Consider the following 11,456-nt stretch of genomic DNA (forward strand, 5'->3'; position numbering starts at 1 on the left):
TATATATATATATATATACTTCTAGATATAACATAGTCATTCATATAAAGGTACTTCTATATATATGCATATATCTTTTTGGGGCTGGCCATTTGGTTTTGAACCATCAGTTGATGTGTCTGTTCCTGGGGAAGACTATTTCTTTCACTTGGAGCATTCTTTAATTTGCCTGTAGTTCTTTGTATAGTATTAAGGCCTCATGGTGTTTAACATGTACAATTTTCCATGTCTATTGATATCATCCTTTTTTTGGCAATTGGAGTTCAATAGTATTTTGAAGACATTTATCACTAAATTTAAATTTTGTCTATATTATTGGTTCTGATTACTTTTGAAGACGTTCATTGTGTGTAGTCATTTATTTGCATGTGTGCATGTGGAAGTACCTGTTCCACAGATGAAGTATGGAGGTCAGAGGTCACCTTGAAGCAGTTGATTCGTTCCTACCACTGTATCCCAGGGATCAAACTCATGCTGTCAGACTTGACAGCTGGGCCTTTATATACTGAAACGTCTCACGTGCTTATTTTTTTTAAAAAAATTTTAAGATAAAAAGAGAAAGTATTTATAGACCCATCTTTAAGACTATTTATATAGAATGTTAAATGTGTGGTTTTAAAAAAAGAGAGAAAAATGTTTCATGGTTTAGAATGTTTAAATTTCATTGTTTTAAATCTATAATCACATGCTAAATTTCAGAAGGCATTTGTTACTCTATTCTTTCAAAATTAAATGTGAAATCATTCTATATTTCCAAGAATTTGTTGATTCTATATAAGAAACCAATACTAATGTTGCTTTTCTTTTTGTCAGAGATTAAGGTCTCATGGACTCATGACAGAATTCAAAAAGTTTCTTTTTGCTCATGACAAAGATATCAGTAGGCATAATTTTACATAAGAAAAGCCCTGATACTATCAAAGAACTTCAGGGAACAATGATTCAGTAGATGTTCTGAAATTGGAAAGTTAAAAAAATTGCAAGCCAAGCAATTAGGAACTATCACAGAGTTGGGAGTTCAAAGAAGTGCATCTGAAACATAGCGTCAATCCAAAGGACAAGAGGTTCATTTGCCAAACACCAACATGCAGCAGGATCTTGGAGAGACCAAGTTTTCAGAAGAAAGTGCCTTGCCAAGTTTTCCTGTTTCACTTAATAATATATATATAATATATATATTATATATATAATATGTATACACACACACACACGTGTGTGTGTGTGTGTGTGTATTTGCATGCACATTGACAGACACCGTAAGTTTGACATGTTGAGTTTTAAAGGATAATTTGAATTTCTAAATGATGTATACATTTTAGCTCCTTGACTTTTACTGATAACTTTGCATAGCAATAACATGTTATGTGATGTCTTTTGGCTCAAGGCAGCGTTCCTGGGGGAATAGCACCCATCAATGAAGCAGACTAATGTTTCATGTAATAACAAACCTTATTCAGAAAAAATATAACTTTAAAATAAGGGATTAAAATTATTCTTGAAGTACCTAAAATTATTCACACTATTATTCAGCATATACATCAAAGAAAGATGAGAAGAAAATACATCAAATGTAGATAATATGGTTAAAAAGATGGTGCTTATTGCCATCTCAGTGTGATTCCCAAGAGCCACAGAGTAGAAGAACAAGCTCCTCTTCAGACACACTTACACAGTTTGTGGGTCATGTGTACATGCACAATGATACACCCATATCCACAAATTATATATACACACACACACTCATCTACATACACAAACACACACAAACACACACACAAACACACACACACATATATATAAAACAATGAAGTGAAATGAAAAAGTAATGATAGAAACAATGTTGGAATCTGTGAGTTCATTTAATGTGGCTGTACATCCCAATGGAGCAGAATATGAGTGTTCTCAGATCATCCCTCGGGAAAGACTTAAAAAAGCCAAAAATTGAGCTCATGGTTGTTGCTTTGGAAAATATTTTTTGAAAGTATACAATGAAATAATACATGCCAATAAATACAAAATTTTTAGTATAGAGGATTTCTATGGTCAGTGAAAACTGACTAAATTCTGACTTTTTTTTATTATGTATTTTCCTCAATTACATTTCCAATGCTATCCCAAAAGTCCCCCATACCCTCCCCCCCACTTCCCTACCCACTCATTCCCATTTTTTGGCCCTGGCGTTCCCCTGTACTGGGGCATATAAAGTTTGTGTGTCCAATGGGCCTCTCTTTCCAGTGATGGCCGACTAGGCCATCTTTTGATACATATGTAGCTAGAGTCAAGAGCTCCTGGGTACTGGTTAGTTCATAATGTTGTTGCACCTAGAGGGTTGCAGATCTCTTTAGCTCCTTGGATACTTTCTCTAGCTCCTCCATTGGGGGCCCTGTGATCCATCCAATAGCTGACTGTGAGCATCCATTTATGTGGCTTCTCATTTCTCATTCCATTCATTTTCTCTTGGAATGGTTTGATCAGTACATTTGAACAGAAGTTTAACATATTGCCAGTTCAGTATTTCTCAGGTCCTGATCCCACAGCAGCATAGAGCACATCATCCTTGCTTTCTCAGATGTGTGTCAGGAGCTGCTCTTCCCTGTCACTTGCAGGTCCTCATGCAAATATGCTGACCTCATCTGGGATTTCACTATACAAAAACCCAATTTTGTTTCTTTTCTTCAGCCTCGTGTTCAAAATGATCATTGCTGGCACTCAAGGAGATAACTCATTTCCACCTGCTTCTATATTTCTTATTAAATATTTCAATCTCTTAAAACCATGTAAAACTAAAGCAGAAATTAGAATGTGATACATTATTTTCAATATCTGGTGAGTTATCAGGAAGTGAATTCATACAGGGAAAAGAAGAGGTAGAAGATGAGCTTTGCAGCAGTCGGAACACATGGCTTTTACAGTTATAAACCGTGCACAAAGTTCAACTTCTAACCATAAATATTTGTCTGAACTTTGCAGTGTGGCTAGATTTTTTTTTTTTTTTTTTTTTTTAGCTAGAATTTTTACATGAGTTACCAAAGCTTGTGATAGCTAGTAAGTCAAAAGAAAAAACAAAAAGGATGCCTCTCCTGCTGTAAATCAAAAGATCCTGTACTTCAAAACAAGCTGATCTTTTTCTTTCAGGTGACTGGCAGAAGTATGTCTAATTTCTTCAGTTAAAAGCAACAACAGCCAATCTTTTGAAATATATAACGGCAATATTTAGTTCACTTATTTATTTTATGTTTCTGGTTTATTAATTCATTCAAAACTAGGATAAGAAAGAGCACTAAAATACGTTGATCACTTCCAATTAAAATTCCAGTGTACAAAGGTTGAGCGCGAACTTGGCAGATAATCTCACAGTCCCCAGAGGACTCTCCACGTGATCTTAGGATCACTGGTGAGTGGAACACAACATCGGTTCCAATCCAATTGTGCTGAGCCTGTGTCAGCAGCAGGGAAGCAGAAAGCACACCTGACCAGGAGCTCAAGTCCCTTCTGGTCCATGCCAGCTCCGGGTCACCTTGAGTGCAAACTCAGTGGACAGCCCCATGATCCCCAGAGGACTTTCCACTCAATCTTAGGATCACTGGTGAGTGGAACACAATATCTGTTCCAAACCAATTGTGACAGGCCTGTGACAGCAGGAACAAGGGCACAGGAGCCCTGCCTGACCAGTAGCTCGGGTTCCTTCTGATTTGTGCTGATATAACTTGGTTTCGAACACACCAGACAGCCCCATGGTCCCCAGAGGAGACTCCATTTCCAGGCGCTGTAACACGCCCATGATCTTAGGAATCCAGGATTTCAGGATAACAGGAGCTTGGTCACAACAGGATCTCAGGGTCTTAGGGGAAGCTTGACTGCCAAGAACTTTGACACACCCAGAATCTCAGGTTCATAGGAGCCTGGAATCACAGGATCACAGAGAGAGCTGGACTGTAAAGATTCCTGAATCAACTGGGATTATAGAAAGGACAGGCTCCAATCATATATACTGAGGACAGCAAACACTTGAGATAATCAGATGGAAGGAGGCAAGCATAAGATCAGAAGCAGCAGAAACCAAGTTTACTTGGCATCATCAAAACCAAACTATCCCACCATAGCAAGCCCTGGATACACCATCACACCAGAAAAGCAAGATATGGATCTAAAGTCACTTCTCATGATGATGGAGGACTTTAAGAAAGAAAGAAATAACTCTCTTAAAGAAATACAGGAAAACACAGGTAAACAGCTAGAAGCCCTTAAAGAAAAACCACAAAAATCCCTTAGAGTTATAGAAAAACACTACCAAACAGGTGAAAGAATTGAACAAAACCATCCAGGATCTAGAAGTGGTAATAGAAACAATAAAGTAATGACAATGGGCAACAACTCTGGAGATAGAAATCCTAGGAAAGAAATCAGGAATCATAGATTTGAGCATCAGCAACAGAATACAAGAGATGGAAGAGAGAATCTAAGGTGCAGAAGACTCCATAGTAAACATGGACACAGCAATTAAAGAAAATGCAATTTGCCAAAAGATCCTAACTCAAAACATCCAGGAAATCCAGGACACAATAAGAAGCCCAAACCTAAGGATAATCAGTGTAGATGAGAATGAAGATTTTCAACTTAAAGGGCCAGTAAATGTCTTCAACAAAATTATAGAAGAATACTTCCCTAACCTAAAGAAAGAGATACCCATGAACATACAAGAAGCCTACAAAACTCCAAATAGACTGGACCAGAAAAGAAATTCCTCCTGACACATAATAATCAGAACAACAAATGCACTAAATAAGGATAGAATTTTAAAAGCAGTAAGGGAAAAAGGTCAAGTAAGATATAAAGGCAGACCTATCAGAATTACAGCAGAGTTCTCACCAGAGACTATGAAAGCCAGACGATCCTGGACAGATGTTATACAGATCCTAAGAGAACACAAAGGCCAGTCCAGGCTACTATACCCAGTAATACTCTCAATTACCATACATGGAGAAACCAAAGTATTCCATGACAAAACCAAGTTCAGACAATAACTTTCTATGAATCAAGCCCTTCAAAGGATAATAAATGGAAAACTCCAACACAAGGAGGGAAATGACACCCTAGAAAAAGAAAGTAATCCTTCAACAAACCTAAAAGTAGATATCCACAAGAACAGAATTCCAACTCTAACAACAAAAATAACAGGAAGTAAAAATTACTTTTCCTTAATATCTCTTAATATCAATGGACTCAATTCCCCAATAAAGAGACATAGACTAATAGACTGACTACATAAACAGGACCCAACATTTTGCTGCATACAGGAAACCCACCTCAGGGACAAAGGCAGACAATACCTCAGAGTAAAAGGTTGGAAAGCAATTTTGCAAGCAAATGGTCCGAAGAAACAATCTGGAGTAGCCATTCTAATATCAAATAAAATCAACTTCCAACCCAAAGTTATCAAAAAAGACAAGGAGGGCACTTCGTACTCATCAAAGGTAAAATCTTCCAAGATAAACTCTCAATTCTGAATATATGTGCTCCAAATGCAAGGGCATCCCCATTCATAAAAGAAACAAGTAAAGCTCAAAGTACACATTTCATTATACACAATAATACTGGGAAACCTTAAGACCACACTCTGATCAATGGACAGATCCTCAAAACAGAAATTAAACAAAGACACAGTGAAACTTATAGAAGTTATGAAACAAATACATTAGCAGATATCTACAGAACATTTTACCCTAAAACGAAAGAATATACCTTCTTCACAGTACCTCATGGTACCTTCTCCAAAACTGACCATGTAATCAGTCACAAAACAGGCCTCAACAGATACAAAAATATTGAAATTACCCCATGCATCCTATCAGATCACCATGGACTAAGACTGATCTTCAATAACAACATAAATAATAGAAAGCCAATGTTGACGTGGAAGCTGAGCAACTCTCTGCTCAATGATAACTCGGTCAAGGAAGAAATAAAGAAAGAAATTAAAGACTTTTTAGAGTTTAAGGAATATGAAGCCAGAATGTACCCAAACATATTGAACACAATGAAAGCAGTCTTAGAGGAAAACTCAGACCTCTGAGTGCGTCCAAAAAGAAAGTAGAGAGAGCACACACTAGCAGCTTGACATCACACCTAAAATCTCTAGAACAAAAGGAAGCAAATTCACCCAAGAGGAGTAGACAGCAGGAAATAATCAAACTCAGAGCTGAAATCAACCAAGTAGAAACAAAAAGAACTATTCAAAGAATCAACCAAACCAGGAGCTGGATTTTTGAAAAAAAAAAATTCAACAAGAGAGATAAAAGCTTAGTCATACTAACTAGAGGTCACAGGGACAGTATCCAAATTAATAAAATCAGAAATGAAAAGAGAGACATAACAACAGAACCTAAGGAAATCCAAAGCATCATCAGATCCTACTACAAAAGGCTATACTCAACAAAACTGGAAAACCTAGATAAAATGAACAATTTTCTAGACAGATACCAGGTAACAAAGTTAAATCAGGATCAGATTAACAATTTAAACAGCTCCACATCCGTAAAGAAATGGAAGCAGTCATTAATAATCTCCAAACCAAAAAAAAGTTCAGGACCAGATGGGATTAGTGCAGAGTTCTATCAGACCTTCAAAGAAGATCTAATTCAAATTCTCCTCAAATTATTTTACAAAGTAGAAGCAGAATGTACTCTATCCAATTCATTCTATGAAGCCACAATTACTCTGTTACCTAAAACACAGCAAGACCCAAAAAGAAAGAGAACTTCAGACCAATTTCCCTTATGAATATTGATGCAAAAATACTCAATAAAATTCTCGCAAATCAAACCCAAGAACACATCAAAATGATAATCCATCATGATTAAGTAGGCTTAATCCCAGAGATGCAGGGATGGTTTAATATACAGAAATCCATCAATGTAATCCACTATATAAATGAACTCAAAGACGAAAATCACATGATCATCTTGTTAGATGCTGAGAAAACATTTGACAAAATCCAACACCCATTCATGATAAAAGTCTTGGAAAGATCAGGAATTCAAGGCCCATGCCTAAACATATTAAAAGCAACATACAGCAAACATCAAACTAAATGGAGAGGAACATGAAGCAATTCCACTAAAATCAGGGTCTAGACAAGGCTGCCCACTTTCTCCCTATCTATTCAATATAGTACTTGAATTTTTAGACAGAGAAATTAGACACCAAAAAGATATCAAGGGGATACAAATTGGAAAGGAAGAAGTCAAAATATCACTATTTTCAGGTGATATGATAGTATATATAAATGACCTTAAAAATTCCACCAGAGAACTCCTAAGCCTGATAAACACCTTCAGTGCAGTAGCTGGATATAAAATTAACTTAAAAAATCAGTGGCCTTTCTATACACAAAGGATAAACAGCATGAGAAAGAAATTAGGGAAACAAAACCCTTTACAATATTTATAAATGGTATGAAATATCTTGGTGTGACTCTAATTAAGGAAGTGAAAAATCTGTATGATAAGAACTTCAAGTCTCTGAAGAAAGAAATCACAGAAGATCTCAGAAGATGGAAATATCTCCCATGCTCATGGATTGGCAGGATAAATATAGTAAAAATGGCTATCTTGCCAAAAGCAATCTCCAGATTCAATGCAATTGCCATCAAAATTCCAACCCAATTCTTCACTGTGTTATAAAGGGAAATTTGCAATTTCATCTGGAATAACAGAAAACCTAGGATAGCAAAAACTATTCTCAACAAGAAAAGAACCTCTTGTGGAATCACCATGCCTGACCTCAAGCTGTACTACAGATTAATTGTGACAAAAACTGCATTGTACTTCTACAGCTACAGCGACAGACAGGTAGATCAATGGACTAGAATTGAAGACCCAGAAATGAAGCCACACACCTATGGCCACTTGATCTTTGACAAGGGAGCTAAAACTATTCAGTGTAAAAAAGACAACATTTTCAACAAATGGTGCTGATACAACTGGTGGTTATCAGATAGAAGTATTCGAATTGAGCCATTCTTATCTCCTTGTACAAAGCTCAAGTCTAAGTGGTTCAAGGAACTCCACATAAAACCAGAGACTCTGAAACTTAAAGAGGAGAAAGTGGGGGAAAGCCTCAAAAATATGGGCACAGAGGAAAAATTGCTAAACAGAACAGCAATGGCTTGTGCTGAAATATTGAGGATTAACAAATGGTACCTCATAAAATTGCAAATCTTCTGTAAGGCAAAAGACACTGTCAATAAGACAAAAAGGCCACCAACAGATTAGGAAAGGATCTTTACCAATCCTAAATCTGATAGGGGACTAATATCCAATGTATACAAAGAACTCGAGAAGCTGGACTCCAGAAAATCAAATAAACCTAATAAAAAATGTTGTACAGAGCTAAAATAGGATTCTCAACTGAGGAATATCAAATGGCTGAGAAGCACCTCAAAAAATGTTCAACATCCTTAATCATCAGGGAAATGCAAATCAAAACAACCGAGATTCCACCCTCACACCAGTCAGAATGGCTTAGATCAAAAACTCAGGTGACAGCAGATATTAGTGAGGATGTGGAGAAAGAGGAACACTCCTCCACTCCTGGTGGGATTGCAAGCTGGTATAAACACTCTGGAAATCAATTTGCTGGTTCCTCAGAAAATTGGACATAGTACTACTAGAAGATGCTTATACCCAGAAGATGTTCCAACTGGTAACAAGAACACATGTTCCACTATGTTCATGGCAGCCTTATTTATAATAGCCAGATGCTGGAAAGAACCCAGATAACCCTCAACAGAGAAATGGATACAGAAAATGTGGTACACTTACACACTGGAGTACTACTCAGCTATTAAAAACAATAAATTTATGAAATTCTTAAGCAAATGGATGGGTCTGAAGGATTTCATCCTGATTGAGGTAACCCAATCACAAAAGAACACACATGATATGCACTCACTGATAAAGTGGATATTAGCCCAGAAACTTAGAATACTGAAGATACAATTTGCAAAACACATGAAACTCAAGAAGTAAGAACAAAGTGTGGATACTTCATTCCTTCTTTGAATGGGGGAACAAAATACCCATGGAATGAACGAGTTGCAGAGACAAAGTTTGGAGCAGAGCCTGAAGGAATGACCATCTTGAGACTGCCCCACTTGGGGATCCACCCCATAAACAACCACCAAACCCAGATACTAGGCAGATGCCATCAAGAGCCTGATGACAGGAGCCTGATATAGCTGTCTCCTGTGAGGTTCTGCCAGTGCCTGGCAAGTACAGAGATTGATGCTCAATGTCATCCATTGGATGGAGCACAGGGTCCCAAATGAAGGAGCCAGAGAAATACCCAGGGAGCTGAAGGGGACTGAAGCCCCATGGAAAGATCATCAATGTGAACTATCCAGTACCCCCAGAGCTCCTTGGAACTATACACCAACCAAAGAAAACACGTGGTGGAACTTTTGGCTCTAGCTATATATGTAACAGAGGATGGCCTAGTTGGTCATCAATGGGAGGAGAATCCCTTGGTCCTGTGAAGGCTCTGTGCCCCAGTATAGGGGAGTGCCAGGACCAAGAATGGGAGTAGGTGGGTTTGGAATCAGGGGGAGGGGGAATGTCATAGGGGATTTTCAGAGGGAAAACTAGGAAAGGGGATAACATTTGAAATGTAAATAAAGAAAATATCTAATAAAAAGTTAAAACAAACAAACAAACAAACAAAAAAAACCTCCAATGTATAAGGTGATACTTTGAGACATTGAAAAGAAATGGCATTGAAATTGCATTTAAAAATAATGTATGATCAGGGCAAGGTCCTTGGACTTTGTTGATATCGCCATTTTTATTCTGAAAATAATTTGAAATTTTATTTTGATTTTAAATTGCAAACATTTGAGCATTTACTTAGTTCTTTATGGTAATCCTATGAGAAAAAATAATCCTATTGACTTTTAATCCTGTAATGTCTTCATACATATTTATATAAAAACAAGAAATTAAAAAAACGAAAGAATGTGATATCTTAATAAAGATTATGCACACAGATAGTACCATATATTGCAATTTTTTCCCGAATTAGTGTTACATACCTCTATCAGAAATACAATACCTTCAAAGTATAAATTACTCTTTGCTAGGAAGTGCAAATTTGTTACTCTAAATAATTTCCCTAATCTGTTTTTTTTCCCAACACTCCTCAACTTCTATGTCTTCTGCTCTGTCAAGATGTTCAAGGGTCACTTGAAAGATTTCAAGTTGGTTTTATAATTTTTAGCTGTAAAAAAAATGTATAATTGATGATGAGCATGGCAAAATGTCTTCAAGGGTGTAATAGTTAAATTAAAACTTGGTGGGAGCCAACAGCTGTCTATTAGACTTAAGCCTGCTCAGCAGGTAGTCTGGTACTGTTAACTGAGCTAATAACCCAGGACTGGTGATCTTACTAACCTTAGAGAGGAATCTCTTACTGTCACCTCCAGAAAACACTAACATTTCTAACCTCTTTGGAATGCTGGTCTACATACAAATGTAATCCTCACCTATCATCAAAGAAGCTCATTTTTGGAGCAGGTGAATGCATTACAGAAATATTCAAACTATGATAATATCTATGGAATGCCATCCCCAACTGATACAACTATATTAAGCTTCTACACTTAAGGCTCAGGGAACATCATGGAAGATGAGTCAGAAAGATTGTAAGAGCCCAGAAGACCAGGAAGTTGGGTGTGAATTTGTGCTTTCTAGCTATAACTGGGAATTTCAAATGGCTGCTTAAACAAGATTTCAACAATTACAACAACAACTGACATACAGGGTAGATGAAAAAGTTTACATGGTCTCACTCCTTTATAAAGAGTTATGGGCAGTTAAAAAATACTGAGAGCATGAAATTAATCTTGTCCAGGGATGACTCCAATCCTATTTGTCATCCTATACCAAGTACTCAGCTCTAGAAATATAAACATGTAGGCAACACTGGACAGAATTAGCCATTTATTATTATATATTTATGTGTTTCTATGTATTGCTGTGTTTGCATCAGCAGACCATACACTAAAAGTAGAATCATACAGAGAAGATTAGTATGGCCCTTGTGGATGGATGTCACATAGAATATATTATATCTATCTATGTATTTATGTATCTATGTATCTATCTATGTATCTATCTATCTATCTATCTATCTATCTATCTATCATCTATCTATCTATCTATACATCTTTTTTTTTTTTTTTTTTTTGCCTACTTAACCCATGGTCCTCTCATCTCAAATCTCCTCAAGATGATCATTTTTTTTTACGTTCTTGAACTAATAAAAGGATTTGTTAGTTTTAAAGTGTTTGTTCTAAGAAAATATAATATCCAGCCCTGCTGTTTTGTACTCATAGAGATACCACTTTTCCAGATTTATCTCATATATATTATTTTTTGGGTGTGATGACCAAGCTTAAACTC

The 11,456-nt window shown here is 36.6% G+C and overlaps 1 non-coding gene across 1 annotated transcript; it reads left to right on the top strand.

Moving 5' to 3' along the window:
• The first annotated feature begins 11,032 nt into the window (after window positions 1-11,032).
• On the top strand, window positions 11,033-11,138 carry Gm24965. Its single transcript, XR_003955453.1, has one exon. It is a non-coding gene; the product is annotated as a U6 spliceosomal RNA (small nuclear RNA).
• Window positions 11,139-11,456: the final 318 nt, after the last annotated feature.

This window comes from Mus musculus, chromosome 4, assembly GCF_000001635.26.
Source record: "Mus musculus strain C57BL/6J chromosome 4, GRCm38.p6 C57BL/6J".
NCBI lineage: Eukaryota > Metazoa > Chordata > Mammalia > Rodentia > Muridae > Mus > Mus musculus.